Below are 12,268 nucleotides of genomic sequence, written 5' to 3'. Positions count from 1 at the left end.
TCAAGCCGGCCTGCACCAGCGGCTGCATCAAGGGAATCAAACGAGTTCCTTGAGGTATGCTTCAACTTTAACTTATCCCAAGTGCTCACAGAACCAACCCGTGTTACCGGTAACTGCGAGAATATTCTAGACCTTGTATTAACAAGTAATCCCGAGAGCATGTCATCTATCGCGTATCTTCCCTAAATCAGCGACCATAAAGTAATTCATGTCGACTTCGTAATTAAACCCGTTTTCACCCCGACTGTAAAAAAATATATTCGTTTGTATGATAAGGGTAATTACGAAGCAATATTCATGAACTGACGAAATTTTACCCCCCTTTTGAAAGTGCCCTTCCTTGTCATAACCTAGGCGAAAATTGGCTGCTTTTCAAAGAGAAACTAAACAATCTGGTTTACAAATACGTTCCCTAAATTAACATTAAATCTAATTCAGCACAACCCTGGTTCAATAAAGCATTACAACGATTAGAAAACAAGAAAAAACGTCTCTTCCGTGCAGCTAAGCCCCATGACAATCCTGATGCAGGGAATAAGTACAAAGCCGCCGAAACGGCTTATCTGGAAGCCATACGTCACGCTAAACGCTCATACTTTCATCCTGATATGCCGAATATGCTTAAGAACAACCCAAAAAAATGCTGGCAAGTCATAAACCCACAGGACATGTCTACTATTACGTTATCAAATGAGTCAGGTGATGCCCTAACCGACACTGAATGTGCCCACGTGTATAACACCGCCTTTGCATTAGTTTTTAATCAAGAAATTGAACTGTCATTTTCTATTGTCCAAGCGAACTTTGAATGTACCATGCCATCAATTACATGTTTTTTCCATCTGGCATTTCATCCTTAATAGACAAGATCAAACTATCATCACCATCTGGTGTGGACGACATTCTCTGTCTACTATTTTCAGTCAGTTTCAACAGGCATGCTGCCTCCAGATTGAAAACTTGGAAAGGTCATTCCAGTTCACAAATCGGGTAACAAACGCCACCCATTAAATTATCGCCCCATATCATTAGCCAGTGTACCCTGCAAAATCCTTGAACACACACACACATATTATGGATTTCCTTGATGCTAACCATTTTTTTTTTCACCTTGCGCAGCATGGCTTCAGGAAAGGTTTTTCCTGCGAAACGCAGCTAATTATGTTTGTTCACGACCTACATGTTAACATTGACTCAAACTTCTAGGCTGGCGCCATCTTCCTAGATTTCGCAAAAGCTTTTGACAAAGTTCCTCATGAGCGTCTACTACTAAAACTTGCCGCATTACATCTAAATGCCGATGTGTTAGCATCGATTAAAGAATTCTTAAGTAACCGTTCACAATCAGTCTCTGTCAACAATCAAATATGTAACTCTATCCCCGTAACCTCAGGCGTCCCTCAAGGGTCCTTCCTTGATCCACTTCTATTTCTAATTTACAATAATGACCTACGAATGCATGTATCTTCTAACATCGGTGTGTTTGCAGATGATTGCGTAATTTATCGTACAATTAACAGTGTTTCCGATAACACGTCTCTTCAAAACGACCTGCGAATTGAGCAAGAATGGTGTAATCTTTGGTTAATGGAACTAAACCCTAACAAATGTAACACTGTCTCCTTCCACGGCCGTAAACATCCACTTGTTTTCTCGTACCAAATTGCTGGCGCCTACCTTGAACTAGTTCTTTCCTACAAATATCTCGGAGTAATCCTTTGTAGTGATTTAACCTCGGCAACGCACATTGCGAACATCATTTCATCTGCTAACAAAACGCTCGTTTTTTTAAAAGAAAACGCCATTTGCGCCATGCCCATCAAAATGTAAAATTACTAGAATATATCAGTCTCTCGGCAAGGCGAAAATAGAATACGCAAGTATATCTCATCAATCAACTTGAATCACTTGAAAATCGAGACATTTCGCCCCCATCGAAATGCGGCCGCCGTGGCCGGGATTCGATCCCGCGACCTCGTGCTCAGCAGCCCAACACCATGGCCACTGAGCAACCACGGCGGGTCCCTTGCAATGTAATGAAATATGGCTTTCAATTTTTCCTGTATGCACCCTCCCCTCAAGGACCCCTTCAATGGGGACCTTAAGGTAATAAAATGAAATGAAATGAAAGTGAAAGCCGCACTACCAAGTCCGTTTTTGCGACGAAGTTGAGAAGCGAGTTACAGTCGAGAGGGGTTGTGGTTATTAGTTACTCAAACTTTATTGCGATAGCAATTATATGAACACTCCAGGCGCATTTCTGTAATCGGCGTCGGCGTCGCCATTATGTTCGGTATGAAGCCCAAGGGTGATAACGCCATCGCCGCCGCCGCGCGCCGTATGCTGTATGCGTGAGTGAAAGCGTGCGAGAGTGAAGCTGACGAGCGTGGCTAAATCTCGCGGGAAAAGGCAGGAAAACGGGACGGAAGCGCGCAGAGTTCCCGCGTGCGCAAGGCACCGGGAATAAAGGAGGGTGGGAAGGAGGGGGAGTGTGCTGTCACTTGCCTGTGTGACTTGATGCGTGTTGATTAGTTATTAAGCGAATGTTTAGGAGTTTACATGGCCGATAAAACTACTATTCTTACTTCTCGTAGCTGTCTACTAATTTGCTATCGCAATCGATGCTTCGCTTTCGGGCGAGACTGGGACTTTCTTTCTTCCAAAATTTACATTTCAAATTTGAATTGTCTTTTTTTATTTACGGTGCGCATCGTGTTACGCGTTACGGACCAAACACCGACGGACAGATTTCCTGGGTGAGTCGCCTAAGAATGCTTACACATTAATAAGATAGCACCACGTCAACCATGAAAACTGATGACGGAAATTTATACCGGCAAAGTCTTATGAATAAATTCTATAAAACAAGAGTCTTTAGCGCTGTATCTGTCTCATTTCCAGCCTGTCAGCTCAGTGTAATAGAGATAGAAAGCTTTGAGCGTGCAGCTTATATTTGTAGCCTGCATTACACATTGGGGAAGAACATCTTTCTAACCTTTACCCCCACATATGCGAATGTTGGTAGAATTCGCGGAAAGGAATAGGCTCCCAATAATGAATACCTTCTTCAGGAAGCGCAGCAACAGGAAGTGGACCTGGAAAAGCCCTAATGGAGAAACAAGGAATGAAATAGATTTCATACTCTCTGCCGATCCCAGCATAGTGCAGGATGTAGAAGTGTGAGGAAGGGTAAAGTGCAGTGACCATAGGTTTGTTAGGTCTAGGAAGAGAGAAAGAATAAAATTAGTCAAGAAGAAACAGGCCAACCTAGACGCGCTAAGGGTAAAAGCAGACCAATTCAGGCTGGTATGGTATGATAAAAATGTCGCAGTTTCGCCCGAAAGGCGAAGCATCAATTGCGATAGCAAATTAGCAGAGAACTATTCGGAGTAGGGATAGTAGTTTTATCGGCTGCATAAACTTGGACACATTCGCTTACTAGCTGAATTAACAAGCGTGGTGTCAGCGCGCACAAGCAAACATGAATAGATCGCACTCAATGACCGCAGATAACGACTGTCAAAACGCTGGCAGCAAGCGCAGGCGCCGCAGCGAGCGAAGGTTCGTGCAGTCTATCGCTTCAACGGAAACTGAGCGGCGAATGCACAGCGCATACAAATGTCAGAGCCGTGTGGAGATTGCTTTTAAGAGACGGTGCGGGCGACCGCCGCCGCCGGGCAAAGGACAAGCGCAGTTGTTGGCAGAGTAGAAGCTGCCCCCCCCCCCTTCCCTCCCGCGCTGCCTTCCCGCTTTCCTCCTTTCGCGTGGGAGATTGAGTGGCCAGTTCCCCTTGCGCTCGGTTGCAAGATACGCATTGGGTGCCCCAGCACAGCGTCGCTCCGCCTCCCTCCGTCCCATACCCCCCCCCGGCCTTTCGCGCGGCGGATGTCACGTTTGCTTTCCGCCGTGCGTTCGCTCTCCGTGATAGCGCGCGTCCCCCGCGCGCTTTCACTCGCGCATATGGCGCGCGGAGACGATGTTATCGCCCTTGGACTTTATACGGAATCTCACGGCGACGACGACGCCGACGGCAGAAATCCGCGAGAAGTGCCCATATAATTGCTATCGCAATAAAGCTTTATTACGGTCCCTCGGAACGCGCGTCAGCACGTAGCAGGCCGGTGCTCGCAAACAAATATGCAGCTTTATAACAGGAAGATGAAGACGACATAGAGGTACTGAATGAAACCGTAACTAGGCTGATCTCAGAAGTAGCAATTGAAGTGGGAGGCAAGGCTCCAAGACAACCAGTGGGTAAGCTCTCCCAAATAACAAAGGACCTAATGAAGCAACGGAAAAATATGAAACTGTCAAACTCGAGAGATCAGATAGAATTAATTGAACTGTCGAAACTGACCAATAAGAAGAAAGTAAGGGATATCCGAAATTATAACGTGAGAAAGATTGAGGAAACAGTAAAATATGGACGCAGCATGAAATCAGTGAGAAGAAAACTTGGCATGGGACAAGGCAAAATGTATGCACTGAAAGATAAGCAGGGTAATATCATCAGCAATTTCGATGACATAGTAAAAGCAGCGGAAGAATTCTATACTGATCTGCTGAGTACCCAGAGCAGTCAAGCTACTTTTATTCGAAGTAGTGATGAACAGGACACAGAGGCTCCTTACATAACTAGCGATGTAGTTAGAAGGGCCTTGGAAGACATGACCAGGGGAAACGCTGCTGGAGAAGATGGAATAACAGTCGATTTAATCAAAGATGGAGGAGATATCATGCTTGTAAAGCTTGCGGCCCTTTATACGTAATGCTTCACAACTTCAAGTGTACCAAAAAGCTGGAAGAACGCCAACATTATACTCATTCATAAGAAGGGAGACGTTAAAGAATTGAAGAATTATAGACCCATTAGCTTGCTTTCAGTATTGTATAAAATATTCACCAAGATCATTTCCAGTAGAATCAGAGCAACACTTGACTTTAGCCAACCAAGAGAACAGGCTGGCTTCAGGAAGAGATATTCTACGATGGATCATATCCATGTCATAAATCAGGTAGTCGAGAAATCTGCGGAGTACAATCAACCTCTCTATATGGCTTTCATAGATTATGAAAAAGCATTTGATTCAGTAGAGATACCAGCAGTCATAGAGGCATTGCGTAATCAAGGAGTACAGGAGGCATACCTGAATATCTTGGCGAATATCTACGAGGATTACACAGCAACTTTGGTTCTCCACAAGAAAAGTAGAAAGATACCTATCACGAAAGCGGTCAGGCAAGGAGACACGATATCTCCAATGCTATTCACTGCATGCTTAGAACAAGTATTCAATCTCTTAGATTGGGAACACTTAGGAGTGAGGATCAACGGCAAATATCTCAGCAACCTTCGGTTTGCAGATGACATTGTCCTAATCAGCAACAATGGAGACGAATTACAGCAAATGATTGAGGACCTTAACCGAGAAAGTGTAAGAGTGGAGTTGAAGATTAATATGCAGACGACAAACATAATGTTCAATAGCCTGGCAAGGGAACAAGAATTCAGGATCGCCAGTCAGCCGCTCGAGTCTGTAAAGGAGTACGTTTATCTACGTCAATTACTCACAGGGGATCCTGATCGTGAGAAAGAAATTTACAGAAGAATAAAATTGGGTTGGAGTGCATACGGCAGGCATTGCCGAATCCTGACTGGGAGCTTACCACAGTCGTTGAAAAGAAAAGTGTACAATCATTGCATTCTACCGGTGCTAACATAGGGGGCAGAAACTTGGAGGTTAAGAAAGAAGCTCGAGAACAAGTTAAGGACCGCACAAAGAGCGTTGGAACGAGAAATGTTAGGCCTAACGTTAAGAGACAGGAAGAGAGCGGTGTGGATCAGAGAACAAACGGGGATAACCGATATTCTAGTTGACATTAAGCGGAAAAAATGGAGCTGGGCAGGCCATGTAATGCGTAGGATGGATAACCGGTGGACCATTAGAGTTACAGAATGGATACCAAGAGAAGGGAAGCGCAGTCGAGGACGGCAGAAAACTAGGTGGTGGGATGAATTTAGGAAATTTGCAGGCGCAAGTTGGAATGAGCTAGCGCAAAACAGGGGTAATTGGAGATCACAGGAAGACGTCGTCCTGCAGTGGACATAAATATAGGCTGATGATGATGATTATGATTATGACGCGAACCGACGTCTGGCATCAGTATTATGGCTAAAGGGACCCAGGAATCCGCAGGAAGAAAGCGAGCCAGTGAGCAAATATGGGAAAGCTTATTGTAGAAGAATTGGGTGCAGATTCCGCTCACTGTGGGAATCTATGTTACGCCAAGCATGTTGTACGTACCTGGCTATCCCTCATTGTTTGGGGTTCCGCAAAACTATACCAGGTGGGATAACCTGGTCCTGTAAATTTAGTATTTGTTTTTGCGGGTCGCGAGCCTACGTGTGTGTGAGAGAAAATCAGCACGACGACAACCACGTTGTAGACGATCACAATGCTGCGATTTCTACGCCGCCCGTTCGACGCGAACGCACGACATGGTGATTGTTGGGTTCTATATAGTTACTCGTCGACGAGCGTAAGGAGAGGAACAGAGATTCTGACGTCATCAACGACTACGTGTTATACAATTGTAAGTACATATGGCTATTTCGTGTTGTGCATGACGATGGCATCTCTACTTCGGCAAAGAAATGTTAAAACCCGAAAAACTTCGGTGATCATGAAGTCTGCACAACGTCGCGCAGTTTCTACGTAGCGTGAGCTGCTGCGAAAAAGAAATGACTGGGTAAAGTGGGCCGGTCCCGGAGACAGTGCACTCTAACACGGTGCCTTGAAACGCGAGCTGTCGCGAGGAAAGTAGGCGGCAAACAGACTGGGTGCACGTGCCAAGTGATTCAAGGAGCTGGTTGGGTTTAGAACAAGAGAAGGATGCGAGGTATGTCATGTTCACCTGATACTTTCTCCAAAGAATACCTAAAAAGTATCTAAATATGACACCATACGCAATTCGTTTCCTTGGCATACTTGGCATACTTGGTATACTTGGCATACATAGCCTATGGCGCAGTAGAATGTGCCAACAGGCATGCTGAACCACCGCGAAGCATTCGGTCGTTTTTAAGCGAAGCTTAATAGGGTCACTTGTGTCGAGGTCAGTGTACGCAACGCCCCTGGAAAATATGTGTACGCCACTGATCTCTACATGGTGTACGCGCTGTACGCGGTATCATCATGAGCAATGGCTCCAGCATCGTCGTCTTCTTCCACAGCTGGCTCGTTGGCGCCCCTCGGGTTGCCCTTGTGCTGGTGCTCGGCACGCGCTCGTGCCACTGCTCCCACGTTCGTCGTCTTCTGCCACAGCCGGTGCCGTTGCCGCTCATCATTCCAGCGTTCACTTCTCTTATGTCGTCGTAATGGGGAGGCCGCGTTGACGGGCGTATGATCCATTCATTGGCTTACCGTGACGGACAGATTTAATTTTGAAGCAATTTAATTTCGAGGAATCGCAAGCGACAAAGGGCGGGCGAATGCAGCTAACCACGCCACCGAGGAAACTCGAGACATCCAACGCAAGCGACAATTAACAGCGACGAGCAGAGAATCGTTCAACGCAACGGAAAGAAAAGTAGAAGGAACGGGAAGGATAAGTAGTAGGAAAGGGAAGAAAAATTAGTAGGAAAGGGAAGGAAAAGTAGTAGGTCAGGTACACACACGACAAGCTTCGCCTACCCCCATTTTCTAGACAGGCGAAGGGCTGGTGATTTTTTCGCTGATTTACCGCTTACGCTCGCAATGTGTACGCTGCACAAGTAACACCGCCGGACTGAATCTTTATTGGTCGCTTGCACGTGCTTGGCGTACTTTTAACACGATAGCGCCCTCGGTGTTGGCGTCGGCGTCGGTGTCAGCATCGGTGTCGGCGTCGGCGTCGGCGTCGGTGTCGGCGTAGTCGCGCCGGCATCCGTGGCTGAGAAAATCATCCCGAACCACCCTCCGGCGTGGCGAAGAGTTGCTGGTGAACTAATTGAATTTCTCAAAGTAATATCAGTCAGAAAAGTCGTAAAGTGCGACTTAACTATAACCTACTGACATGATAGTGTCGGACTGTAATTTGAATGTACGAGAAAACATAATTCTGTTACGAGGAAACTCAAACAGAAACCCCTTTTCCCAGCATTTCTACCATACCAACAGCGGCCCGCCCGGGTAGGTTACTTGCAAAAACAAAATCCAGATGGCACTCGCCTCCTCGGCAGCGTAGGGAGGCTACAAGAAACGCAGCGCGAAACGGCAGCAGCGCGCAGAGGCGAAGGGGGAGAAGAAAGAAAGCTGCAGTTGCCGGGATGCCTGACAAGCATTCAGGTATCTCTGAATGCTATCGCGTTCCACTCTTTAAGGCGAAGCTTAAGCGTCCTCCACTTTTTTTTTCATTTCGTATATATAAAGCGAGGCGAGACAGGAACCTTCACCTACCTACCGCGAATTACCAAGACTGACGCATCGCATCAAAATTTCATGTGTATACTCCTATGCGCTAACAGGGTAAGTCGGTAAACACGCAGATGAAGCAAAATCATTATTTAGTTGCGATTTAATAACGTGTTGAGGGTGTACGAAGGGGGAACACTGTTTTGCATTCGTACTGCTCTATTTTGAAGTCATATGATGGGTTCAATGTAGGCTTGGTAGGTAAAGCCGCAGCCTTCAATGCAATAGCCTGAAATGTATACTTCGTACTGTGTCCATATGAAAGCATTGTCGTGTATGCGAAATAACAAAGCAAGCGTAAGAAAGCTTTGTAGATGCGCTCTTTAAATACAATATCGTTTCTACAATTTCTGCTTCGTTGACCCGGTTGAATAACGGTTTGTTCTTATGGCAATCTAAAAATGACGTAATTATTATTATCAGTGTTTAATGAAAGCTTGTTTAATTGGAACCGCTTGCTGACATCCAGCATTTCATCATTCATCATTTCTTGTGCTGCATTTAGGGAGGGAGAAGTTGTTACTATAGCAGTGTCGTCTGCATACGTAATAAATCTAGAATTAGAGAGACATTTAGGCAAGTAATTTACATACAATTTGAACAGAATGCGTCCCATCGCAGAGCCTTCAGGCACTCCCATGCAAATAGTACTCAAAATAGAAAGGAAATCATCAATGACAACACTTTGGCAACGGTTATTAAGGTAACATTTGACATAATTTATTAAAAGACCCCATGAATCCATAGCGTTCCAGCTTCTAAAGTAAGATAATGAAGTCGAGCATGTTGAACTGCTTTCTTTACATCTAGAACATGTCAATGGCGTAACTGTTGTTATTAAAGGCGTCATTTATTATGTCAGAAATTGACATTACTGCTGATGTCATTGATTTAGATTTAAGGTGGGAGGACACATTCAAAAGTCAATTTTCTTGCACTAGATCGATTTTTCGTTTTTTATATTTTATGTATGGCCAAACATTCAGCAATATGTTGCAAGTGAAATTTTCCGCCTATCGTCATTAGTTTGGAAGTTACAGTGAGTTTTCTACCCATACCATCGTATTGCAAAACCGAAAATAAGTACTATTTCGTTTATATAAATATTATTCAAAATACTTTTTGTATTGTATGTTGTCGACTAGCAGCCACATGAACAAAATGACTCTAGTGCATCTCCTGGAGACTACAGCTATGAAGCTGGTGAACTTTAGGTCTCTGTGTTGTTTTTGACATCTTTCACATGGTTTGAAAGATTGGCTTACGTTTTTCTCAAAACAAGATTTTGCTCCACCTCATGTTCCGCAAACTTCGGTAACGTTTTTCTGAATTTATATATTGATGTGAAATTTTGCACGCTCATTCCTCACATAGAGTTGTATGCAACGAAATAGAACAAAGAAAATTCGTGCAATATTTTTGCACTTACAGCTCATTTTGCAAATAAATTTTGTCCAGATTGGCAATCTTTTTTTCACATTGCTTAGTTTATCGGATATTACTTCCTTAATATTTATCACATTTCAATTTATTCTAATTCATTGCATAGGACCTTCACTTAGATAAATAAATGCCAAAGCTTTACTCAGTTCAGCAATTCATTAGTTACTTATCATTGCTCGTGCGACTAGCACTCTTGCCACATTTTATGACAAAAATTACCTGCCAGAAATAAAATGAACCATTTTCTTCTCTTTAAATATTACAATAAGTTAAATAAGATATGCTTATTCCGGAAAAAGAAGGTAATTTAAATCATGCCTTCTGATATAAAAGACTTTTTTTTTGTGTGTCTGTGGCCTACCACCTCAGAAGCCAAGATGCCATATTTGTGCAAAACCCCTTTTTCAATGAGAGTTGATAAACTTAAAACCGATATTGGCCTGTAGTAGCTCAGATCCTCTAAGTGCCTCATTTGTGCACGGGAACTACTTTAGCGATAATAAGAATAACCCGATATGTATCGCTATGAAATGCTTTATTGAACAGTGACGCCATTGTAGGAGCTAGGATGTCTGTGTTGTTTTTGAGAACATATGCTGGCATACCATCAAGGCCAGTAGCTTTCCTAGTATTTAAAAGCCTTGCTGTCATTGTAACTTCCGGGACAGTAATATCAACAAAATCAAGTGTACAATCATGCCACTTATAAATTGCGTGGTTAACACAAAAATACGTGTAATAAAATGTCAAGAGAAATTAATACGCAACTTCGCAGCTTCGAACTCACAGGCACACACAGACATTGCGAGCACAACCGTATGACGCACCGCATAAATCGAGCCAAAGTCTCTTATGAATAGTGGGTGAAGCTGTAGTTCACTGCTATACTCGTAGCTGCACTGCATGGGGCCTTCTCAGTCTATAGGCCTGTAGCTTCTCCCAGTAACTCGGCCGCGTGGTTCTGGAGCGACGTCACGTTCGCTACTCTTCACTGCAACAGAGAGGTACGGCGCATCCAGTAAGTGACCCTGTGGACGCTGTGGTAAGATACTATTCGCGTCCATTCGTAGTATGAAGGCTACTATCTTCTTGATCATTTCCGGAAAGATCAACCACAAGATGATCGCAAGCCACCGCGAGGACCGCCAGAGAGAGCAACAGGACGCGCACGCAAGTTGAGGCATAAAGCGAAGTGATGTACTTGCTCGTTCCTTTGGACGAGCTTGTGCTGGTTCCGGATGCCATCGAGCCAGACTTGGTCGCTGCGGCTGCGTTTTGAGGGCAACCGCCGTCCACATTCAAGTTCTTTCCAGAGCTCTGACTCTTGTCGGGCGCGTCCTTTGGCAGCAATGGCGACTTGTTCTGAGCATTGCTGTCGCTGCTTTTGTCCGATCCCCTCTCACTGGTCTTGCTCGAGGTTGGTTTTTCGTCTTGCTGCGCGTCATCGAGAACATTGGCGCCGGCTTTCTCGGAGTCCGTCTGGTCTTGCTGTGTCTTGGCCCCGCTTGCGCTGCCCTTGTCGAGGACTTTGCCGCTGCCTTTAGGGTCTGACTGCCGTCGCTTTTCACCGTTGGTTAGAGGAACGGCTCCTTGAGTGGGCTTAGCCCGGAGCCTGCCCAATCTCTTCGCAAGCGCCTTCTTTTTCGATACCGCGATGACTTTGGCATGGTTCACTGATTTCTTATTAGCGGGTATTGCCGACTTACCGGCTGCCTTACACACCGGTTGGGCGGCTCCTTTGGGAATTGGCGCGGTCGCTTTGGCTGCAGAATTCGCAGAACCTTTTGTGGTACCGCTGCAGGTCGGCTTCTTAGATTTCGCATGTTCCTTTTCCAAGGGCTTCAGAGAGGCCTTGTTTGGGGACGCTGCGCCAAAGACGTTATTATGAGCTTTTGCCGACGAAGATGCCGATATCTTGTCAGGTAACTTTGTGGTCGCACCGTCGGAAGGTCTTTTCGAACTTTTGTCCAGCGACTGTCTGCCACACTGAGCTACTTTATCGGAAGTCTGCGATGCGCTCTTGCCCTTGGTGGTGCTTTTGTTCTTAGAATCGGCGCTGGACGTGGACGTCTTAATAGCGTCTTTGAGCTTGCTGATCAACGATGATGGTCTGGTAAGTGTGAAAACTTGAGTCATACTGCTCGTTTTCTTCTCATCGTTACGCGCGAGCAAGCACATTTCGTTTGGGCATGGCTTGCCTTTCTCGTGAACGCAGGCGTTAAGCTGGGGATCCATTTGGAAGTGTACGTCGCCATCTTCCGCGTCGTTTCCGGCGTTCGGGTCGGGTGGCTTTTCCGGTGCTGCGTTCGGTAGAGGTGCACCTCGCGCCCTGTGCTTCGTTTCCCGGGCTTTCCCAATGGCCTTGTTGAGAA

At 45.3% G+C, this 12,268-nt stretch overlaps 1 protein-coding gene across 1 annotated transcript in view; it reads right to left on the bottom strand.

Moving 5' to 3' along the window:
* Window positions 1–12,268, bottom strand: part of LOC119446615 (phospholipid-transporting ATPase ABCA3) — a 255,324-nt gene that overhangs the window by 117,324 nt on the left and 125,732 nt on the right. The window lies entirely within an intron of this gene.

Source organism: Dermacentor silvarum, chromosome 3 (genome assembly GCF_013339745.2).
Source record: "Dermacentor silvarum isolate Dsil-2018 chromosome 3, BIME_Dsil_1.4, whole genome shotgun sequence".
NCBI classification, from domain to species: Eukaryota; Metazoa; Arthropoda; class Arachnida; order Ixodida; family Ixodidae; genus Dermacentor; species Dermacentor silvarum.
The sequence above is the reverse complement of the archived record's forward strand: the minus strand, read 5'-3'. Positions and strand labels throughout refer to the sequence as shown.